Raw genomic sequence first — 15,261 nt, 5'->3', positions numbered from 1 at the left:
AGCGATCATGGAGATCGCTGGGTGCGCGCCCCCAGGGGTGCGCAGGAGAGCGCATTCTGGGAGGACGTCATATGATGCCCTCCCAGAACTGGCCGGCCGCAGTGTAGCCATCATTCGGCTATCTGCGGCTGGCAAGTAGTTTAATTGTACTCTAACACAATGTACACTAACACACTGTACACTAAGGCATGGTATGCAGTATACATGTACATATATGCAAAGATTAAACATGAAGGCCTAGCTGCTGGGATGGTTAATATCTGTAACCCATCAATACCCGCAAGCTAATTTGCAGATAAACAGGAAGTAGCATGTGTATGCACATGTGCGCTAAGTGACATACTGCTAGCCCCCCAAAAGCTGCACATTACCTGTTAAACAAAAAAAAAAGCATCAAACTATCACATAACCCCCCCCACATGCTATGAACATAGTTGCAAGGCCACACTTACTTTGCAAATGAGGATCAGCTCCTCTGTCGAGAACAGCGATATCACCATGTCCAGATGTGGTCTGGAATTCCACAAAAGAACGATTCGCAAAGCCAAAAAATAGATTTGCAAATCACCACTAAACTCTCCTAACTACACTCTCATCCACTAACACTCCCCACTACCACTTCTGGGTGCATGTGAATGTCCTTCTGCAAACGTGATGACGTATTTCCAGTATGACAGCCGCTCTAGCGCCTCTTCCGACAGCCATCTTGGTGTATATTTGTGCGCCATAGCAATTTTCCATACGGTTCCATTGTGTATATGATATTCACGCATATATATGTTTGCGGCTCGATTGTGTATTTGGCATTTGCCAAAAATACATAGTCTAAATGTTTATTGATCCAATACATATTCCACATTTATTTGGACAGCAGCAACAAGTTCAATTTCTTGGTGGGGAAAAAAAAAGCAGGATTGATGTTGCTAAAATAGAACGGTTCTGCTCATAAGAGCTTAGAATGTAAAAGATTATACATCCAATGAACAGTGCTTTCACAGGTTACAGCAGGAAACAAACGGTTAATATGAATCAAGCAACATTTTCAGGGCCAAAAAATTAACACACACTATCACTTAGTAGGATTATCTATTCACAAAACAGGCAACAGATCAAAACATCAATATAAAAATACATAAGAAAGTGCCAAAATAACAAACACCTCCCACCTCCCCAAATCCCCCACACATACATTTCTCATCAGGTTTGTCCTAAAACTGCATTTCAGTCTAAATAAGCAACAAACTATAGCCAAGTGCAAATTTGGAAGAGCAGAGAAATTGACATGTGTTAGGTTTACAATGCAAAGATAATTGTACAATAATACACAAACACACTTTAGAAGGAAAAAAATTCAAAACATTTACAGCCCACATCAAAACACAGCCTGAGTGGGGTCTGGGGGCAATTCAGCACAATATCTCTTTCTCCTCCCCCCCATAACCACCACAGGCAAGGACTTGCTGAAAATAACCTGGCCTATTACCAGGTGAAATGACCCCCTACTGCAGGCCTTTGTATAACATGTTGGATTTGGAGCAGGCCAAACAAGGCCCCACCCCCAATGAAGGCCACACCCACCACTGTCATTCATTTGGTCAGAGAAAGCGATTGCACCTGATTAGCTGACACTAATCCTCTTCCCACCTGCTTTAACCCTTGGTATACAGGCCCCACAAATCAGAGTCAGAAAGAAAGCCACAGTGAAGTGTACCTGTGCATCATACAACAGAAAATTGAACAGGTATGTGAAGGGGAACCCCATGGCAACATTTATTGGCACTATGGGCACAATTTACTCCAGATTATCGCATGAGTTAAGGCAGTCACATGATCACATCTCGCATGCAATACTGAAAATGTCAATTCACTTTTGCTAGTATGTGGGATTTCCCATAAATTAGAAAAACACTCAGGAAATCAAACATAAAAAGACCTTACAGCCCGGTCACATCAAAGCCGATTTGGAAATTGTGCGACTTATAGTGAAGTTGCTGATTTCCTTGTGATTTGCAAGACGTCTGACACAGATATCTATGCAAATCGCCACAAAAGTAGTACATGTACTACTTTAGTAATCGGTGTCGGAAAAGCACCCATGTGTCCGCTCTAATAGCGGACAATAGGGTGCAACTTGGCATACGATTTGCAAGTCGCATGTCATGCAAATTGCATGCCAAGTCACACTCAATGTGACCTCTATTAGAGCGGTCAATCGGTGTGGTTCAAACTTGGTCGGAGCAGCAACGATTTATAAAGTAGTGAATACACTACGTTTCATGCAATTTGCAGAGAGATCTGTGTCAGATGTCTTGCAACTCACACTTGAAATCGGCATGTCCCCTGACTTTGAAATCATGCAACTGTAAGTCAAATGCTTTAAAAGTTGGGCTTGATGTGACCGTGAAATCATGCGACTGTAAGTCAATGCTTTAAAAGTTGGGCTTGATGTGACCGTGGTGTAAGTCGCACAATTTAAAAATCCACCGGGATGGCCCCCAGTTACATCGGGTGCGTTTTGGCATGCAATTTGCATGCCAGATGACTTGCAAATCGTAGGCCAAGTCGCAACCTATTGTCCGCTATAGGTTCCGTTCACATCCAATCCAATGTTGAAATCATGCGACTTCACTGTAAGTTGCCCTATTTCCAAATTGGATTAAATGTGACTGTGGTGTTAGCCCCCGGTGCAATTTGGCATGCGATTTGCAAGTCACAGGACATGCAAATTGCATGCCAACTTGCATCCAGGGTGAACCAGCCCTTAGCAGCGATTTCAGGTGCAATTTGGGATTGAAATCGTACCTGATATCAGATCTAATGAATGTGAATATGAGTGTCTTAACATACACGATTTGCTGTAGCACAATTTCAAAAGTAGTTCATTTCTAACTTTTTCTGCATTTTGTAGCGATTTCACATATAGACTACAATAGAAATCGCAATGCAAAACACAATTGAAAATGCAAAAACTCGTTGGGAAATCTACAGAAAACACGGTGAAATTGCCAACCAAAAGCACAATGTTAAATCGCATCTAGTGTGAACCAAGCAGGCATGTCATCAAAGGAAATAAATCTTTAAAGGCATGCGGTATCTGCATGCTTGGATAAGGGTCTGATATGGATTTTGGGAGGGACCCCACGCCATTATTTTATTAAATTTTGGTGTGGGGATTCCCCACCAAATCCTTTTCTCTCTCTCGGCTCTTGGCTTGACAAACCCTTCCCAAAAGGGGGCGGAGTGCAAACCAGCATTATCAAATCAATCATTAGTCCAGGCCCTTATCTCACCCCATAGTTTGACATTCACATAAGGCAAAGCTTTGAAGGTGCTTGAACACAGACAAGCTTTCATTCTAATTCACATTCTAAGGATCATTTAGACAGAAAGCAAAGATGCTGTCAGCACATTTATGTTAGGGCAGCAACCCAGGGAGAACATGCAACTTCATTGCCGTGGTTGGGATTCAAACCAATGACTCTAGTGCTGTGAGGCAGCAGTGCTAACCACTTATCCACTGTGCTGTGACACCCATCCAGCCTGCATTTCTGTGGTGTGAATCAACCCTAAGTCCCTGGGCAAGGTCAGTGTAACTAGCTAGATATCTCAAATGTGACATAAATGCTGTGCTATGTTGCCAATTCAGATGTATGTTGGTTCTATGTATCCCAATACAAAGGATTGCAATACTAATACAGGTGTACCTCAGTTTATGAATGCCTTGGTTAACGTAATTTTTGGTTTACGAATGAAAATCCATTGAAAATAATGCCTTGGTTTACTAATTTTTAACAATTTTTTTCACAATACGAAGTGTATGTCGGTGCTGATTTTTAAATGCATATGCCAGCTTTTTTTTCTTCACTATAGTTCACAAGATTAGCTGTCACTTTCCTGGAGTTACAGGAAACTTTGTTTCTTTTAAGAAACTAAAAGTAAACATTTTTTTAGGGAAATAAACTCAAAGAAAACTTTCTCTTTTAGCTGGGGGAAAGTGACAGCTCAATTTCTGAGCTATAGTGAAGAAGAAAAAAAAGCGATAATTACATTTAAAAACCAGCGCCATAATAAATTTAAAAAACGGCATGGGGTCCCCCCTGCCATCCATACTAAGCCCTTCAGGTCTGATATGGATTTTGAGGGAAACTCCCATGCCAGAATTTAAAAAAATGGCGTGGGGGTCCCCCCAAAATCCATACCAGACCCTTATCCGAGCATGCAGCCTGGTAGGTCAGGAAAGGGGGGGGGATGAGCGAGAGCCCCCCCCCTCCTGAACCAAACCAGTCCACATGCCCTCAACATGGGGGGTGCTTTGGGGCAGTGGAGGTCCCCCCCAAGCACCTTGTCCCCATGCTGATGAGGACAAGGGCCTCTTCCTCACAACCCTGGGCTGTGGTTGTGGGGGTCTGTGGGCTGGGGGCTTATTGGAATCTGGAATCCCCCTTTAACAAGCAGGTCCCCAGATCCCGGCCCCCCCCATGTGAATGAATATGGAGTACATGGTACCCCATACTCATTCACAAAAAACAAAAAGTGTAGCGTGAAAACAGACAGGACATGGTTTTTGACAAGTCCTTTATTAAAAGAAAAAACTTAAAGAATGTCCCCCTCAGTAGATCCAATGTCAATCACGTAAGGGGCGGGGCCACCCGGGGACATCATCGATGTCCATCGAGTCATTGATCGTTGAATCATTGATGTCACATGGGGTAAAGTCACATGCGTGATGTCCCCGGGTGTCATCGCCCTTTACATATTTAAGTACTGATTGTTAAATGTGGCTTCCAGATTCCAATAAGCCCCCAGCCCGCAGACCCCCCCCCCCCTTTCCTGACCTGCTGGGCTGCATGCTCGGATAAAGGTCTGGTATGGATTTTTAGGGGAGACCCCACGCCATTTTTTAAAAAAATTTGGCGTGGAAGTTTCCCTCTGAATCCATACCAGACACGAAGCTCTTGGTATGCATGGGAGGGGGGCCCCATGCCGTTTCATTTTTTTATTTTGTAATTGCTGACCTTTTATGTTTAGATTCAGGTGTCAAAATATATATTATCTAGATCTTAAAAATATGTAAAACCATTACAGAAATCATTATAGAGGACAAAAAACAAAAATAGAATCAATAGAACTAAGGAAATCAAATTAGAATATATAAAGATATGCCTAGCTAAAAATAGTGCTTTTTGTCAAACACAGTAGATGGGCTCGATTGCTGTCTTGCAGAGGACTCCACACAGAGATTTACTATTAAACAGTGTCTAAAAAGAAAGAGCCCATGACAGATGGCTAAATTGTGTCCTGCATATGCGCATTTATATTCGTGCATAGACATTGGAAAGGCATTTAGTACTTGACTTTAATGAATTCCCTTAAAAGACTATTTTTTACCCACTGAAAAAATTTTTTGAAATGTAATATATTGTTTAAAATGAAGTCCAGATATTTTGGAAAGCAAATTTCAATGTGAACATGTTTCTACAGTGACTTTTCGTATTGTTAGACGTGCTTCTAGGACGTCTGTTTTTTTAAACGGATTCCTGTATTGTGCCTAGTTAGTAAATTTGCTTTCGCGTCTATTTGTTAGACGCTTTCTTTAGAAAATGTCTTTGCCTTCTAAAAGTAGACGGATTTTAATGAAAAGTAGACGTTAGCCCACGGAAATGCGCCTAGGCACCGTCTATATACATTAGTAAATCCGGGCCCGTGTCCAGAATACAGCAGGGGAGCTGCTTGGCACGGGACATAGTGGAGATCACTGGAGTAGCGGTGCTTACTTCAGTGATTTTCAACTTTTAGAAGGATCCCACAGGTGTGGTACATGCATTTAGGCTGGACCAGTGTAAATTATATAAAAAAAAATGAAAACTATTTAAAAAAAAACTCCATACCTGGAATTCTTCTTTAAAGAACCACCCAGTACTAGGGTCAAACCTTACAGTGGGCCTGAAAGTGTTAAATGAAATTAAATGAGCCTGGTCCAGATCTTCTAAAGTGTAGAGTGATGTTCTGTAGCAGAAACCTGTGTTCACTGTAAACATACAGTCATATGCACATGTGGAGACAAAGTTTTAGTTTCTTCAAATTCCTCTTCAGATTGGATGCTGGAAGTTTTCACAGGTCAGTTAAATTATCAGCAATTTACATTTGCTCTGTTTAAATTGGACCTAAAGTAAATACTGACTGCCTACTAGCATTAGGAGCAGCAACATACTTACCTGTTGCCTAAAGCAATCTTCCTCTTGGTCCAACCAGTCCAAATCTGTGTGAGTGAGTGACTGCTTGCCTCTGCTCGAGCAATAATCAGAGCTTCTGCCTCGTAAAGAATGAACACCAGAGGGTGTGTCTAAGTGCAGCAAGCCGGGCAATTTATTAATAAAACAGTAAAAATGCACTCACATTTAGTAGAGTAAAAAGAAAGCATTTTGTAAAGATACAAGTAGTCTTCCCAGAAATGCAAGCCAAGCAGCTGCGATCCAGGTTTATGCAATGCAAAGCCGTCAGCAGCATAGATAGCTACAGGAACACCAGAGCCGATCTGACAGCATGGGAATGAGAGCCTTCCAGAACCTGGGAGTGAACTAAGCAAATAAGCAGCATGAATATGGATACAGTCCTGGCCAATTGCAGAGGAGGGAAGTCCCATTGCATGCTGAGAGTGGTATATATGTTCTGTGAACACATGGATTCAGTATCTTTTCCGGGAGAGGATTGAACCAAGCCAGGTTGGTGGCAGGCTTGCCTTGCCTGGCACTGGTTGCCATTAGGGTTCAGGTGGGTTGAATGAGGGCCTGAAGCGTGTGACCCTGGTTCTACCGTAAGCTGACTCAGGGGAGCTGTCCACCAAAGCTCTGTCTGGTATCACTGGATGGTTTCACTTGGAAGACTGGAAGGAGGCAACCATTCTGTTCTTGGGCTTTCTGAGTACAGGCATTGAGGATTTTGGGGACTCTGTGTGTTTGCTAACCCCCGGTGCTTGATAGTCAGCGTGGCTCTGAGGAAAGGGAACACTGGCTAGTGTTCTGAAGAGCACGACCAATAGTTGTTACTGCAAAGGACTTTGCTTGGCTACGTTACCTTTCAGCTGTCACAGTCTGTCGTAACAGGCTTGTACTTGAGGAGCTCAGCCCTGTAACTACTACTACTGCAAAAGAGAATTTGCTCACTCCTAAGCTACTTACTGCTACAAATTAAAGGGAAGTCTGCTATCCGCTTCAGCCAAGACTTCAACAGTGCTCAAATAAGAAATCAGCTAGATGTCCAATTTTGGAGTATCCTACTGAATTCCCAATCCTTATCCCAAGTTTTACAATAAAACTCCAAAAACAAGCATCCCCTAAAGCAGGGGTCTCCAAACTATGGCCCTCCAGGTGTTAAGGAACTGCAAGTCCCATGAGGCCTTGCAAGACTCTGACAGCCACAGGCAAGAATCACAGAAGCAGAGGCATTATGGGACTTGTAGTACTTCAACAGTTGGAGGGCCATAGTTTGGAGACCCCTGCCCTAGACCACGAAGCAGGTGTGTGTGTGTCTGGCTGTGGAAGAAAAGAAGCCTTTTGTCTGGCTGTGGGGCGAAGAAGGGAAAACCTGAGCAAAAATACAAGTGGCCCTCATGACGCTGGTGCTACGAAAAGAGTAAAACATAACTAAACCAAATGGTCCAAATAATCACCTAAACTTATGGTCATGTGGCATACTTAGTCTTCTCTTTCCCTGGTGGCATGGACACTTCCCACTGGGTCCACCAGCATGGTTCTCACAAGGTCCTGAAGATGAAGGGCAGTACAAAGGTGGATCACCAAACTTCACTCCCAAAGGAGGCACTGCAAGGGACACATGGAAGTGACCATTAAAGATAAATATCTTCTATTGCTCTCCAAATTCGACTTCTTGTTAGACGGTGGCTATATTTGTTCTCCATGGTCCCATGGTTTATAGCAACCCTCTCTTGCTCATTCTTTACCTATACTTTGGACTATGGCAAATGTGTTCATACAGCAGTGTTCTATGCAAACAGAAGTGACGTGGAGAAAACATTTGAGAACTTGCAAAGGATTTAACAAGGCGGCAGAAAAACACAATAAGAGATGATTTTTCGAAAACTGGATTACAGGGCCATTAGGTATTGGATGTGTATGGATTATTTTAGAGAATAATGACATTGTTTAGTGTCATTTTAAATTTTACTTAGTGATTATAAAATTCGTTGGGGCAATGTAGCATTTTTTTTTTCAGGGTGCATTTGGCATATTTAAGCACATTCCATACCAATTGTTAATTTAACAGGATGAAATGGGATAACATCCTAAATGCATGGCAAATGATGACACTTTTTATGCATTTTCAATGAACTTGTTAATAAAATAAATATGTGATTTAACTTCTCTGAATGCAGCTCAAACCCCTATTTAGTCCACAAAGAGCATGCCTCAATAGAGGATGCTTTATGATCAAAGCAAAATGGTAAGTAAATATATGGGTAGAAATCAAATCAACCCCTTTGCTTTGAAAGAATGAGGAATTTCTGCACTTTTTATTCTCAACTAGGATTTAGGTGGCAAAACATTCCCTCACTTTTCATCCTTGTGAAACCAGGATAAGAAATCAGAGGAATGGGGGTTGCCAGGATAATAAAGTACATACAGCTAAAAATTAATTTAAAAAAAGCGTTAAAACGTTTCTTTTTTTTTTTGGTCACCTTGGATAGATTTCTCATTACTTCCTGTTCTTTTGAACTCATCACCAGCAGGGAAATCTTTGCAATGGAGGCATCAACAGTAATAATGATTTTACAAAGAATCTAATCCATCCCTACCTTTCGCAAAACAAATGACAATAAGTAATATTTTTGCTAGAGTAAGGTTTTAAATGAAAACTAAGAAACATGCCTAATTCCTCTTATGTTTTTCTTGTAAAAACACCCTTTTGGCCATGAAATGTCATAAATCCAACATATAGAGCATTAAATATGTCTCTCTACAGAATTAAATCTGTCCTCTTTACACTCAGACGTTTTCTTTTCCTAACAGGAAATGTTGCCAGCCACAGAGATACATTTCTCCTGGTGGGTCAGATGCTGCCCTTGGTGGAACATTCTGAAATAACATTCGTGTACATTAGATACTGTCATCTATTATTAGTATACAGATGGTGTCTTGGGCACCTTGTCCTTTTTAGAGTTTACTGTGTATATATATGAATGTTAGTGGTGCAATGTAGGATAATCTTATTTTTATGTTAAAGTTATATAAAATATTTTCATGTTAAAGCACAGTTTAAATTAACCTAAATAAAAAGCTATTAATTACATTCACATATATACACAACTTTATGTTCCTCTACTTAGGATGTTTCATGTTTGTTTTAACATTGCAGACAGTTGTTCTTTGTTATCCACATGTTAATGACATGTGGATACTAATGACTAATGACAATGGTATTTTTTATTTTTCTGATAGTTGGTAATAGGAAGTCATCTGTGTGCTGGTGAATATGCTCACTTCCTCGAAAGAAAATCAACTAGCATCACTTTTAATAGTGTATACCTACAAATAACAGTTAATTTATAGTTAAAAAGTTAACTACCTAAACATAACAGTTCAGTTATATTGGGTGCTATGTAACTCACATGCTAAAGGAAAAACTTTTTTTTCATATTGGACAGAGTAGGGAAAAGGGTTGTAAACCCTGCCAGGGCTTTTTAGCCTTTTATGTCCCATTGGGGAGATTTCTCTTCACTTCCTGTCCCATAGCCAAAATGGGAAAAGAGTGAATATCCCTGCAAATTAGGAGAATCTACCCTGGGTTACCAAAACTGGTGTCCACATTAGAACATTTCTCGTTTATTGCTGTTCTATTAACAACCCAAAATGTGGGATTTCTTTCACTATTTGCTGATAAAGGTAAATAGGACAAAAAGAGAGAGGGAATCTCAGGAACACACACAGCAATAAGAACCTGATAGATGTTCTAATCCATCTCCACTTTATCCAAAACCAAACAAAACTTTGCCTTTAGTTATACTTTAATACCCTTTAAAAAGGCTGTACAGTAAATAATTCAAAACTTTAGGTAATACATTGTTGTAGGCTCCTGAACAATAAACATTGATAAGGCTCAGGATGGAGATGACATTCTCTCCCTTAATGGCCATTTTATTGAAGTTCTTCTTACAGTTATTGTAATATTCAATAAGGTCTCATTCTCAAGCTCAGAGAACCATTTCTGGTTCTAAAAAGTGACTACTGCTATTATCTGCTACAAAAGAGAGCACATGTGATGGACATGATTCCCCGAGATCTGCTGTTTATAGGTAAGTTGTGTAGCACCCAAAACACCTATAGAGTGAATGTTGCAAACATTTTAGGCATCATGTACAATTATATTTTGTTTATGCTGAGGACATGGAGAGCATTCCCAAGTTTGACTGAGGCAACATATCACTTCCTCACTGCCTATAATAGTCCTCTGTGTAGAGCCCTCCTAGTTCGCTAGGGGGAGCTAGAATCTTGCTTGTTAAAAAGGAGGGCTGAGTAGCAGCCTGGGTGTTATAGTCAGGAGCTTAGAGGCTCTGCATGTCAGCCTTTCTGTATTTTCCCACTGCAATAAAAACCTGGAGAAAGGCCTAGAGGCAGTGGGCAGCTGCAGGAGAGTCTAGGTGGAAGATGTGAAGCTGAAGGTGAGAGCATGGGAGGGAGCCCAGATAGAGAGAGGGGATCACCTACAGGCAGCAGAGCTGGAAGGAAAGAAAGCTCAGAACTTCACTGGCCCAGCTAAAATGCCTGGTAGCAGCCACCAACCCATCAGCGGTACAGGAGAGGAACTGAGTGAGTACCCCTGCACACCCTGGGCAGATAGGAGAAGGAGCACTCTGTATGGAAATCAGATTCTCTACCTACTTGGGACTGCCCACTTTTAAAGTAACAGGCACCAGATCCCCTGTTCAGGGATACCTCCAGATTGCTTGGTGAAGAAGAGGAGTTCATCTAGGGTCTGCCGCCGCCCTAGAGCAGAAGTACCGCTACAGGGCGCCAGGGCTGTGCAAAAATATGTACAGTCATGGCCGAAATTGTTGGCACCCTTGATATTTCTCCAGGAAATCATGTATTTCTCACGAAACGTATTGCATTAACACATGTTTTGCTATACACATGTTTATTCCCTTTGTGTGTATTGGGACAAAACAAAAAAAGGGAGGAAAGAAAGCAAATTCGACATAATGTCACACAAACCTCCAAAAATGGGCTGGACAAAAGTATTGGCACCCTTTCACAACTGCGGATAAATAAGAATGTTACAAGCATGTGATGCTCCTGTAAACTCACCTGGGGCAAGTAACAGGTGTGGGCAATATAGAAATCACACCTGAAAGCAGATAAAAAGGAGAGACGTTCACTTAACCTTTGCATTGTGTGTCTGTCTGTGCCACACTAAGCATGGACAACAGAAAGAGGAGACGAGAACTGTCTGAGGACCTGAGAACCAAAATTGTGGCAAAATATCAACAATCTCAAGGTTACAAGTCCATCTCCAGAGAACTAGATTTGCCTTTGTCCACAGTGCGCAACATTATCAAGAAGTTTGCAACCCATGGCACTGTAGCTAATCTCCCTGGTCGTGGACGGATGAGGAAAATTGATGAAAGATTGCAACGCAGAATAGTCCGGATGGTGGATAAGCAGCCCCAAACATGTTCCAAAGACATTCAAGCTGTCCTGCAGGCTCAGGGAGCATCAGTGTCAGCGCGAACTATCCGTCGACATTTAAATGAAATGAAACGCTATGGCAGGAGACCCAGGAGGACCCCACTGCTGACACAGAGACATAAAAAAGCAAGACTACAGTTTGCCAAAATGTACTTGAGTAAGCCAAAAGCCTTCTGGGAAAACGTCTTGTGGACAGATGAGACCAAGATAGAGCTTTTCGGTAAAGCACATCATTCTACTGTTTACCGAAAACGGAATGAGGCCTACAAAGAACAAAACACAGTACCTACGGTAAAATATGGTGGAGGTTCAATGATGTTTTGGGGTTGTTTTGCTGCCTCTGGCACTGGGTGCCTTGACTGTGTGCAAGGCATCATGAAATCTGAGGATTACCAAAGGATTTTGGGTCGCACTGTAGGGCCCAGTGTCAGAAAGCTGGGTTTGCGTCCAAGATCCTGGGTCTTCCAGCAGGACAATGACCCCAAACATACGTCAAAAAGCACTCAGAAATGGATGGCAAAGAAGCGCTGGAGAGTTCTGAAGTGGCCAGCAATGAGCCCAGATCTAAATCCCATTGAACACCTGTGGAGAGATCTTAAAATTGCTGTTGGGAAAAGGTGTCCTTCCAATAAGAGAGACCTGGAGCTGTTTGCAAAGGAAGAGTGGTCCAAAATTCCGGGTGAGAGGTGTCAGAAGCTTATTGATGGTTATAGGAAGCGACTGATTTCAGTTATGTTTTCCAAAGGGTGTGCAACCAAATATTAAGTTAAGGGTGCCAATACTTTTGTCCAGCCCATTTTTGGGGTTTTGTGTGACATTATGTCATATTTGCTTTTCTGCCTCTGTTTTATATTTGTTCCAATACATACAAAGGGAATAAACATGTGTATAGCAAAACATGTGTTAATGCAATACCTTTTTTGTGTGAAATACTTGATTTTCAGGAAAAATATCAAGGGTGCCAACAATTTCGGCCATGACTGTATATATACGTGATTTGCATTTCTGAGAAGGGGCGCATGCATGCACTGCCCTACCTGACCCACTATTGGTGCATAGGGATGTCCATCACCAATTCCCGGCTGGCACACGGTGATCATCAGGTAAAACTGACAGGAGAGAGACCTGTGTGTAAACAACACAGGTCTCTCTCCTGTCAGCATGGACATGCTGTTTTGTATCTCTCTGCACAGCGGAGAGATACAAAACAGCATGCCTCATTAGTAAAACACAGCACACAGTAAAACATACACAGCACACAGTTAGCCCTTTGATCGCCCCAGATGTTAACCCCTTCCTGCCCTTCATTAGTACAGTATCAGTGCTTTTTATTAGCACTGATCACTGTATTAGTGTCACTGGGGATGTCAGTGGAAGTTAGTCAGTTCCCACCCAGTATCAGAATACCTGCTGCAGTCTCACAGTTCCGCTATAAGTTGCTGATCGCAGCCATTACTAGTATAAAAAAAATTCCAGTATATATACCACCATTTGTGGACCTTATAATGTAAACCAATTAATACACACGTATTGGGATTTTTTTTTTAGCAAAGACATGTAGCAGAATACATTTTGGCCTAAATGTATGATGAAATTTGATTTTTAATATTTTTTTATTGGATTTGTTTTATAGTAAAGTCAAAAATACTGTTTTTTTTCCAAAATTGTCGTGGCTTTATTTTATAGTGAAAAAAATAAAAACTGCAGAGGTGATCAAATACCACCAAAAGAAATCTATTTGTGGAAAAAAAGACTTGAAATTTAATTTATTTACAGTTTTGCATGACCGTGCAATTGTCAGTTACAGTACCCCAGCTCCGTATTGCAAAAAATGGCCTGCTTGGGGGGGGGGGGGGGGGGGGTAAATCCTCTGGAGGGTAAGTGGTTTACAACTGTCAGAAAATTAAAATGTCACTTGGGGACATTCTACACAGCTTAGGTGTAAAGAACACAGTTAGGTAATTTCCTGCTCATATGATTGGCTTAACGCAGTACTGAAACCATAAACAAAAACTATTTATATTGCAGCTTACCAGTTCCTAAATGTGATGGCTGCATTCGTTTTTTTTCCCTTTATTTTCACCTGTTGATCTGGCCAGTATGTCTGTTACTTTTACACTACAGTTAACAGACCAAGTTGTCCAGCAAAAAGTGTCATTTAAAGTGTTGACACACACCATTTAATATTGTTGAAAACCCTTACATAGACCCAGTGAAGTGACTAGCTTCAGGTTAAACACAGAAATGAAATAAATCCTCTTACATAAGTGGTACCTGTTTATCTGTTGCCCTCTTTTCTCTACAGCCACAAAAAGCACACATTTTATGCAGAATCTGTCAGCTCTGAAAAGCATAAAATGAACATTATGTCTATAGACCCATACACACAGTGCAGCCTTGCCCCATCCCTTGCTCTCACCTCACAGGATTTGACTGACAGCAGCAAGAGCCAATGACTCCTGTTGCTGCCTCTGTGTCTTGTGAAGAGAGGAACAAGCGCAGCTGCACACGGCACAGTGCTGGATCAGGACAGATCATGAAGGATCAGGATGATCATGAAAGATTTTTTACCTTAATACACAGAATGCATTAAGGTAAAAAGAAAACGAATGCCTTTACAAATACATTAAATACATTTTTTTCCACAAAGTTGTAATTTTAACACGTTATTTCTAACATACAACATAGGCATACTTAGAATTACTCCCCAAAACACATTATGCTATGCCTTAACGATAAGGATACCACATATGTGATATTTGTTCACAGCCTAGCCACATAGAGAGGGCTGCAATCCATGGAAAACCCTCAGGCGTTCTAGGGGCATAAATTATGCATTTAATTTTTTGACTACCTATCACATTATTGGAGACCCTGGAGCACCCAGACAGTGAAAGCACCCATAAAATGACCACATTTTGGAAAGAAAAAAAATCCAAGGTATTTTCTAAGAGACATGGCCAGTATTTTGAAAATGTAACTTTTTGCCACAAGTTTTTGGAAAATGTAGAAGAATAAAAATGTATTTTTTTACACAAAGTTGTCAATTTAGTAAGAAATTTCTCACATATGGGCATTCTTAGAATTACAGTCCAAAACATATTCTGCTACTCTTCCCGAGTATGGTGATACCACATATGTAAGACTTTTTCAATGTTTGGACTGATTATGTACAGGATATTGTATCTTTTTTATCACACAAATTAACCAGTTGTATAAAAACCAATGTACTGTAATGATCACCTCTATATGAGTGGCCAGGGAATACAGCTTAGTGTAGTGCCACCTATAGCAGACCCTGTTCCTATAAGTCAAGCAAGTCTAGCTTATTGGTGCATGGCTTCCTCCAGGAATGCCATGTTCTCTTGCCAGGAAGTACTGGAGGATGAATAAAGGTAAAAGAAATACATTTCTGGTTCCAGGAGTACAGTTATCCATAAGGAATGGTTGGGATTGGTGTCACGCAGGAATGTAGTCAGTGGGATGTGCAGATGGATCAGTTCAGACCACAGGCCACAGGCCAGTAAACAGGCATAGGATCAGTCCAGGTAATAGGCAG

Source organism: Staurois parvus, unplaced genomic scaffold, assembly GCF_062004578.1.
Source record: "Staurois parvus isolate SC_StPar_1 unplaced genomic scaffold, SC_StPar_1.0 ptg000165l, whole genome shotgun sequence".
NCBI lineage: Eukaryota > Metazoa > Chordata > Amphibia > Anura > Ranidae > Staurois > Staurois parvus.
The sequence above is the reverse complement of the archived record's forward strand: the minus strand, read 5'-3'. Positions refer to the sequence as shown.